At 36.7% G+C, this 10521-nt stretch overlaps 1 pseudogene; it reads left to right on the top strand.

Moving 5' to 3' along the window:
- The first annotated feature begins 5585 nt into the window (after nt 1-5585).
- Nucleotides 5586-7430, top strand: LOC149250074 (putative methyltransferase PMT6 pseudogene; annotated as a pseudogene).
- Nucleotides 7431-10521: the final 3091 nt, after the last annotated feature.

The raw sequence follows: 10521 nt of genomic DNA, 5'->3' as shown, positions 1-10521 counted from the left end.
TCCATTGAAACCTCCTCCCAACATTGGCTTGGAATGGATAAAGGTTGTAATAGACCCGGTGTCTTAATTGTTTCAAATTTATTTTGTTGGCAAACCAAACATTCCGCCACAAACTTTTGAATATCTGATTTAAGGCCATCCCAAAAAAATTCCTTCTTAACCCTATGGTAAGTTTTTAAAAATCCTAAGTGCCCTCCTAAGGGAGAAGTGTGCAATTCCATAAGAATCTTTTGTTTTAGCTGGGAATTCTTATAGAGGTATAAGCGATCTTTGTACCATAATGAATCATTTTGCCAACTAAATGTATCAGAAGTACCAGAATCTTGTTGTAGCTTTCGAATAAGTGCCCACACTTCTTCGTCATTCTTCCATTCCTCCCTTGCTTCGTTTATCCAATCTGGTTGGATAATAGAAATGGCACACAACAATGCTTCCACATCCTCATCCTTTCTTGAGAGTGCATCTGCCACCAGATTTTGCTTTCCTTTTTTGTAGATGATTTCAAAGTCATAACCCAACATCTTTGTGACCCACTTTTGTCGCTCTTCAGAGGATAATATTTGTTCTAAAAAGTATTTAAGGCTATCATGATCCGTTTTTACCTTGAAGTGTCTTCCCATTAGGTAGGGTCGCCATTTCTTAAGTGCATGGAGTATTGCCAACGTTTCCTTCTCATAAATAGCTTTGCTTAAAAACTTTCCCTTGATTGGACGACTTTCAAAAGCAATGGGTCTTTCATCTTGCATTAGAACAGTACCAATTCCATTTCCTGAAGCATCACATTCCACAATAAAGGTTTTTGTGAAGTCCGGTGTAGCTAAGACCGGTGCTTGGCACATTGCCTCTTTAAGATGTTCAAAGGCCTTTGTTGCTTCCGGAGTCCATGAAAATGAATCTTTCTTCAATAATGTTGTTAGAGGTGCTGCTATTCTCCCATAAATCTTAACAAACTTGCGATAATACCCTGTCAACCCAAGAAATCCTCGTAGATGCTTTATGGATGTGTGGATTTTCCATTCCTTAATGGATTTAATTTTGCTAGGGTCTACCTTAACTCCTTCATGAGATACAATATGACCCAAATATTCCACCTCCTGGACTCCAAAGAAACATTTGGATCTTTTTGCATATAATTGTTTCTCCTCCAATAGTTGTAGCACCCTGTCAACATGTTCAACATGATCCTTCCAAGACTTGCTGTAGATTAGTATATCATCAAAAAATACTAACACAAATTTGCTAAGGAATGGTTTGAAAATTGAATTCATCAAACCTTGAAATGTTGAAGGTGCATTGGTAAGGCCAAAAGGCATGACCAAAAATTCATAATGGTTCTAAATGCCGTTTTCGGAATGCCTTCAATCTTAATTCTGATTTGATGATGTCACGAACGAAGATCCAACTTGGTGAAGTAATTGATCAATGCAATTCATCCAATAATTCATCAATAACAGGAATGGGGAACTTATCTTTAATAGTGAGCTTGTTGAGCTCCCTATAATCCGGACACATGCACCATGATCCATCCTTCTTGTGCACCAATACTACTGGAGCTGAGAAATAACTTTGACTCGGTTGAATTATACCAGCCTCTAGCATTTCTGCAACCATACTGTAATAACCAATCACAAAGTAACTAAAATCTGAAATTCAGAAATCCTGAAGAATTAATTGTACTCACCTTAACTGCTGCTGATTCTGCTATTGAACTGGTGATTCTGTTGCTGGTGATGCCATGGATATTTTGATCCAGTCTCCGGGAGACCAATACCACCCAACCAGACTGAGCAAACCTAGCTGCTCAATCCAAAAAGCTGCTCAACAGAAGCTCTCTGTCCCTCCGTGCCCAGAACCTTAGACGACTTAAAGCTCTTCCAATGGATAATTATCTTCTCCTGGTTTTCTCCTTCTGGTTCTCTCTGCTCCTCTCTGGTTTTTTCCCCCTCTCTCGATCCAGGCTGCCGGTTTTATCTACGGGCCTGGCGGTGGCCGCCCTCCTACCTGCAGCCACCGTCTTCCCTCCACTTGACACGCCCTCCATGCAATTTAACCCTCAGATATTTTCCCGGCAAGGTGTGCTCTGTTATAAATTTTCAGCTGGTTGGACGCGCCCCCTTTTAATGGATCCTTTAATGATTTTTTTAGGTATGCTATAGCATAGGTTGTGTTTTACGCTCAGCATATGTATATTTATAAGTTCAACTATATATCTTATAACATTCAAATTATATATATTATAAGGTTCCATTATATAGTATATAAAATTTATATCATAAAGTTCAATTATGTATTTTGCAAATTTAATATATATATATTATAAAGTTTAATTATATTTTTTATAAAACTTAACTTATATATGTTTATAAATTTAAATTGTATTTATAAAACTTAACACATTTATTGTTTAAATTTCATCACATTTGTTTTATTATAAGGTTTAAAACTTTATATAATGGATCAATTTAGCTAGGTCGTTACACATACGTTCAATTTCACTTTTTTGGACATAGGGATATCTGTACGGCCTGATGTTTGGAGGAACACTTCCTGGAATCAGATGAATAGCATGATCATGATCACGCATAGGTGGGAGACTTTTGGGAGTCTCAAATACCTTGGAATGATTGTCCAGGACTTTTTGGAGATCTGGAGAAATAGATGATTCCAATATGGAAACATCTAGCGAACATAATTGTGCAATTACACCTCTTTGCTCCTTTTTTAGAAGCTTTGTCATGCCATTAGAGCTGATTATCTTTCCTGGTTTCCCTACAATACCCATTAATTCAACTTCCTTTCCTTCTGTAGAAAATTTGATGAAAATTTCTTGAAAATTAAAAGCTATTGTACCCAAGGATTGTAGCCATTGGACTCCTAGTACAACATCAGCACCTCCCATTGGAATGGAAAGCATTGGGCTAGTCAATACATATTCTCCCATGGATAGCTTGATATTATGGCACTTTCCAGAGCAATTTATTGTTCCTCCATTTGCAATCATCACTTGACACTCTGGTGCTGGATATAGGAAGCAATTCAATTCTTTTGCTACCCTACAATGAATAAAATTGTGGGTGCTTCCTGAATCAATCAACACTATTACCTTTTTCTTCTTGATTTGTCCTTCTATCTTGATGGTTTGAGGAGTGGTAATTCCCGCCAATGCATTACAAGATATGGTCGGATTTATTTGTTCTTCATCTAGGCTTTGTTCCTGGAGTATATCCTCTTCTTTTGACCTTTCTTTCTCCTTTTCTTCTTCCTCTTCACAATCTATGTAGAATAATTTCTTCTCAGCACACCTATGACCTTTTGTGTATTTGCTATTACAATTGTAACAAAGCCCTTTTGCTCTTTTTTCTTCCAATTGTTGTGGTGTCAACCTTGTAGGTTGTGGAAGACTAGGGGCAACAACACTTCCGTCTTTATAGTTGTGAATGGTATGCTTCCTAGTTTCCATAATTTTGCTTTCCATTTTTCTTGCTAACATGAATGCCTTCTCTAATGAATCAGGTTCCCAAAGGCGAACATCATGTTGGATATTATCCTTTAAAGACCCTATGACACATCAATCCTATGCTCCTCTGAAATATCTTTTACCCTTATGTTCAATTTTTGGAACTCCTCAATGTGCTCCATTATTGAACCCTTTTGTTTGAGACTTATCAATTGGCTAAAAAAAGTGTTGCTTTTTGTATCCTCATAATGTGATATCAATTCTTCCATAAAAATTGCCCAAGTGATAAATTGTTTACGAGAACAAAGCCATTGATACCATACAAACTAATTTGGTTCCAAATATACAGTTGCCATGCATACCTTTTGTGCGTTTTGCACATTATTGAGATCAAAGAATTGCTCCATCTGTAATATCCATGTGGCGGGATCCTTGCCATCAAACTTCCTCATATCGATTTTTGGAATATGGTGATTCTTCGATCCAACATTAGCGTCTATGGAATCATGATTAACATTTTTTTTGTTCTCATCATGAGTTTCCTTTACTACCTTTTCACCTTTAGTAAGTATTTCTTGTAGAAAATTTGTCATCAAATCTGTCATGCCTGTCTTCAAATTTTTGTTTAAATCTATCTTCAAATTGTCCATCTTAGCTTCCATGCCATTCATCTTAGCTTCCACGCCATTTATCTCAGCTTCTGTTAACTTTTGTGAGCGTGACATTTGTTGCACTTGTTCTTGTAATTTTGATATATCATGTAGCATTTCTTCCTCTTCTTCATGAGTCATGCTAGAGCTTTCAGGTGCCTTACTAGGTGTTTGCATTTTCTTTCCTCGGGGCATCAGTTACCGATAATAATGCTCTACTATGCCCTTTGAATTCCTTCGGAATAAATTTTCAAACCAAGCTTAAGAAAAAATTTAAACAAAATCTACACACCTTTTTTCACTTTGTAGGAGCTTGATATTTCCTCTGATGTATCTCTGTACCTTCCAATCATCTAGTTCTGAATTTGTGATCTGTAGTATCTCTCTGTGTCCTCTTTCCAATGCCACCAGTCTGATCCAAATTGGATTCTCCAAGAAAGAGTTATGCACAATCTCCCAAGATGACCTAATTATAGACCTTTCTAGAAGAGCGAACTTGTATGAAGTGCCATGTGTACAATTTTCGATCTTTGGTTCTAAAAAAGATATACAAGAAACTACAGTCCGTCCTCTTTCTGTACCTTCTTACAAAATTTCAATCTGATTCCCAGAGAGAAAGTTATGAAAATTTTCCCCAGGTCACCTGTTTTGAATGTAATTCAGGAGTCTACAAAAAGACCAACTTCCTCAGATCATATCTCCGCAAATATCGCACGAAAAGCTCTGAAATTCGGACCCAAGGTTCAACGTGATTTTTTCTCAAATTGGTTTTTTTTGCGACTTCTGAAAAATCACAGAAAAAAATTATAGCGAAAATGCCACGATGACCTGTTTGGAGCAGCGAAACCCTAGAATCCAAAGCTCTGATACCAAATGTTATGAAACCAGCTCAAGAAAAGATAGAAAAGATAGATCAACGCCTTAGAATTCAGCCTCTTCGAGGGGGAAACCTCCTTTAAATTACATAAATGAACAATTATTCGATGATACAAATGACAAAACCTCCTTTCTATATATAGGAGTCTAAGGAGTCACAATATAATCCGGCCGACCTAACAATAATAATATAAAGCCACAAAAATAACAATAGAGGGATTCTATGGGGCACAGAAATAACAATATGGGGGTAATAGGGGCACAACAATATAAATAAGGGGTATAACTACAATAGTAATGGGGTAATCACTAGTATTATAGCGACCCAACAAAATATGTACTTTCTGGCTATGGAATATCCTTGATAAACTCCAATATTCTCGCTCCAGAAACCTCTCTCCTGTATTTGAATGGGTTTTTTTCAAATATGCAAGTTTGAAGGCCATTTGACTCGTTTTGAAGGGATTTCAGTAATTCAACTGCCTTCAACTAAAATTGGTAGAGATATTTGTGTGTCATAAGGTGCAAAACAACGTAGTGAAAATATACGCTTATATGTGGTTAGCTGACCTATTTCATCTTGTTAATGTTTGCATCTAAATATGGGGTTTTCACTTTCCTCCATGTTAGATGTGCAATCAGGGAAGGTGGTCGTGTTGGCTTTCACATTGATGATAGTTACTTTTTTTTGTTGGAACATTATTTGGCACCAAGCATGTGATCTATACATATGCATCGTTGATCTCAACTAGACATGGTGGTTAAGTATTTTAGAGTTGATGTGCTAAAGATACTTGTAGAAGGAATGGATGTTTTCCCATTGAATTACATTGATTATGTTCCTTGTCATGATTTAAAGTATATCAGTGCTCTGAGAATTTTGAATTATTCTCGAAGAGTGAATTTCAAAAGAAATTTGTCCTCTCCACTTAAGGAACGACCTTTCTGTTTAATACCTCCTCCCAAAGAATACAAGATCCCAATAAAATGGCCAATCAGTAAATATTATGTGTGGCGAAGCAATATGAACCACTCACATCTAGTAGAAAGCCAAAGGTGGGCAAAATTGGGTGCATAAGCAGGGTAAACTATGGTGGTTCCCAGGTGGTGGTACTCATTTCAAGCATGGAGCTTCAGAGTACATCCAAAGGTTGGGAAACATGATAACTAATGGAACAGGGGATTTACGAGCTGCATGAGTGGTGCAAGTTCTTGATGTTGGTTGTGGTTTTGCAAGTTTTTTAGCTTATCTACTTCCACTGGGTATACAGACAATGTCATTTGCTCCAAACGATGGGCATGAGAATCATATTCAATTTTCTCTTGAATGAGGAATTGGTGCCATGATTACAGTTCTTGTTACAACACAACTAACTTATCCAAGCAATTCATTTGAAATGGTCCATTATTCACATTGTCGTGTCGATTGGCATGAAAATGATGGTGTTCTGCTAAAAGAAGTGGATCACCTTTTGAGAGCTAGTGGTTACTTTGTTTATTTTGCACCTCCTACTTACGGGAAGGATAAAGATTATCTCCATCAATAGGAGAAGTTGATGTCTGATAACTTGAACGTGTGGGAATATTATTTCTTGTCAAGTTCAAATAGCAATTTGGTTCAAGCCAAGAGATAAGGCATGCCAACTAGAGAAAGAAAAATACAAAGGTTGGTTTTATGTGTTCAGGCAGATGATCCAGAAAAATCATGTAAGAAACCATTACAGAATTGTCTAACTTTAAGTCCAAAAGCAGAGAACAATTGCCAACTTCCTCCATTACTGGAGTGTTTATCAATCTTCCCTAAATGACATGAGAAAATAGGGATCATTGCTGAAAATTTTAGTGTAGACACAACATTTTGGTAGAGGGAAGTCAATGAATATTGGACACTTATGAATGTTAGTAAATATGATATTCAAAATGTAATGGATATGATCTCTTTCTATGGCGTATTTGTTGTTTCTTTAAGCACAAAACCAGTTTGGGTGATGAATATAATCCCCCCAAGCTCAAAGAATAGTTTACCTGCTATCTATGACAGAGGCTTGATTGGATATTTTCATGATTAGTGTAATCCATTTTCTACTTATCCACATACATATGATTTGGTTCATGCATTCCGATTGTTTTCATACTACAGAGGTGATGGTAGAGGTTTCCAAATAGAAGACATTATACTAGAGGTGGATCACATTCTTCACCCACTAGGATTTTTCATCATCCGAGATGACTTAACCATAATCTCAAAAGTGGCAGATATTGCACCCAAGTTTCTCTGCGATGCAAAAGTATATAATTTGGAAGGTGTTGGAAACCGAGGAGAGCAACTGCTAATTTTCCAAAAGGTGTTGGAATCTGTCCTTCAGCAGGGTATTAATGCCAACGCTGATAGAACTTGTCCGCGAGATATTAATGCCAACACATATATTAATGACATTTTCAAATAAATATGGACCGTCAAAAATATGTTTTTAAAATTTAAAAGCACATTATGAATGAAGGTTACATAAAAATTTTAAACGTAATTAACGACCAAAATGCCCTATGATGGGAATTTTGCTCATCAAATTCCAACCCTGATCAAGGGGGGTCAGGTAAAGGAACGAATGGTCGTGGACTGAGGACAAGTTTAACTTCTTATAATTCATAAATGTGTGTGTCATCATTATTCCAATGAATTCAACTGAAAAAATGAGTTAATGATGCATACAGATCCAAAAAGAATTATTTAATGATACGCAAGGATCCAAATTTTTACTTTGGCCAGATAGACTTATTAACTTTTTTCCTATATACAAGAAAACTCTTAATTACTCTTAATTAATTAAAGTTAATTTTAAATCTTACTTTAAAATGAATTTTGAGATTTTACTTTAATTAAACCCAATCATACGTGTTTAGTATGGAGAGATGTTGTAAGATGTTTCAATGTTTAATATTTTATATTTTGACTAACTGAAAATCAAACTAGCACAATCACATTAAAAATATTAATGTGGTTGATATAGCTGAAGGCTTTATTTGTATCTACCATTGATAAATATGTAACAATAAAAATAATAATACAAAAGAAAACTATTGCAATAAAAATATTATTATTATCAATATAAATAATAATAATTAGTTCTTTATAATAATTATTTAATATTAATCGAGATTTATTCAATTAAATAATAATTATTTAATTTTAAATAATGTAATATAAATATGAACCCTTAAATTAATAAAACCTAAGAATTGATATTATGAACCTGTTGAGGGCCCCGAGGTCGGGTCACCAACAAGGGGGATACCCACCCGGTCCGGAACCTGGTTGGAGGCTCCTTGCCCGTTTGGAGTAGCGGGTCCGACTGGGGGTAATGGGACCAGTTTCCCAATGTGATGGGTGTGTGTGTGTGCGTAGAGTCTGATGGTATTAATCTAAGGAAGGGGGAAGGATTCTTCTAATCTAGTCTTAATTCTAACTACTAAATTAACTCTATGCTAATGTAATCTAATGAAGAAAAATACATCTAATCTACGCTAACCCGGGGTGTTTTTCTTTTGTTATGCGATCTAGAAAGATTTCTAACAGCAGCCGGTAATAAAGATCATTCAACTGATATCAGAATATAAATCAATAAAGATGAACCATTCTGCATAAGAAGTTAGGCAGAGTAGTTGTGAACAGCATATCGCATAATCAGTTTTCTATATGTTAAACATAAATAAATGACCCCACCGTACATAAGTGCCAAATGGTAATACAGACATTCATGCAATAACATACAAAGAACTCAGCCACATATCACTTTAAGAATACTAGCAGAATCTAGCCAAGAGATAAAAGTACCATTTATGACTAAGTTCACTAATAAACTTCAAGTAACAATGATTTATTTCTACTTGTTCTAACATCTGCTAAGAGTACAGAAGTGCAACATCAGTAATAGATATTAAAATGCAAACATAAATAAATCTCGATCCATCCATTCATCAAAAACCTCCTCTGAGGGTGCAGAAGTGCATGTTCTGAGGATAAGTTTTTTGACAGATTTCCGGACCCTTCTCCAAAAACCATGAGAAGGGTTAAATACTACTAACTAATCAATATTAAATACATGAAATTAGGGAGTCGGCCTCAAATGACCGCCCTTTTACTAAAAGCAACTTTATTTCTAAATTTAAAATCTAATTTCTGACCGTTTCTGTATATTCTCTTTAGTGCTGTCAACGGTGTAATGCTTTCCTGGGAAGAGTCGGCTAGCCGCCTTCTTGTTTCGCTCGGGAGATAAAAGTGGAAATAGCAGGAGCTGGCACTTCCTTCCGGCAGACCAGAAGATATTTTCGAAAATCTTTCTCTAGCTGGGTGTATTCGCCGTGTGTATACTTAGCGTGTCCCAGTTTCTTCTCGAACTGATTTTGCTGTTGCCGTTTTCGGTTTCTGGTCGTGCGAATGACTGAGTGGGTTAAGAGTCGTGCTGCATGGGCAACTCCCTGTGTCGAGAATTTCTTCCGTTCTTTGTTCCAGGTTTCCCTGAAGCGTTCTCCTTCTCATGCGCTTCTTTCTCTGCTTCACTAAGTCTTAGCTTCAGGATCTTTTATGAATATGCTGCTTTTGTGCGCCTTTGACTCTGAGTCCCGGATAGTCTAATTTCATCAGTGTCGGTTGGCTGATAGCCTGGAATCCGCGGTTCTGCTGCATGCGGCATCCATTTTGCGAAAGCATTCTCTCTTTGCTGATTGGCGCTTTCCTCTTTCCTTCAGATGTTTCCTGCATATAAACTTATATCAGTTGCGTGTCTTGCAATCTACGCAAAGGAGAAGTGAAATGAAAAGACTTGACGTGAAAGCATTAATCTCTAATGAATACATAATTCTGACATCCATCATCACTTGACTCTTCGATAAATGTAACGCAATCATTCCTAGATACTTAAGCATGCGGTCATTAAATTCTTTCAAGGCGTGCGCTTAATGCATGGGTTTATCGTGTGGTAAGTCTTTTCAGATCGCAGGTCGCAGATTGCTGCCATCGCAGATCGCAAATATCACAAGTTCTCGTTTAATGGTTACGTCATATAGCGTAATGCTTGAGATTTGCGATATCGCATATCGGCGATCGCATTGCTCGAAGGTTTTTCTTTTAAGGGGCGCGTGTGAAGTATGCGATGCGATGAACTTCGCATCGCAATTTCGCAGTATTTGTTTTTCGCGCTCGATTTATGCTTTGGCCTTTCCTTGCGATGCGATTTGAGCCTTAGGGAGAGAAATACAAAAACTTTAGAAAAATATATTTTTGGGATTTTCTTTCAGGGTCCCCTCTTCACTTGACGTTATTGCTAATGTCAAGTGAAGAAAGGGGGGTTGTTGGTGACCACAACAATGGCGATTCACTGTGAAGAACCAGTTATCTCTGCTTGATCTATTGCATTTTCACTTCCAAAACAGAAAAGTTTTCTTATGCCTAAATTTTGTTATGGACAGATAGAGTATTACCTTTTATCCTGTCAATGATGCTTCGTCACAACTTCTTATTTGATTCTGATTGTTTGTTTC

The sequence above is a fragment of the Pinus tabuliformis genome, chromosome 7 (genome assembly GCF_031772625.1).
Source record: "Pinus tabuliformis cultivar Carrire ecotype Pingquan chromosome 7, CPIR1, whole genome shotgun sequence".
NCBI lineage: Eukaryota > Viridiplantae > Streptophyta > Pinopsida > Pinales > Pinaceae > Pinus > Pinus tabuliformis.
The sequence above is the reverse complement of the archived record's forward strand: the minus strand, read 5'-3'. Positions and strand labels throughout refer to the sequence as shown.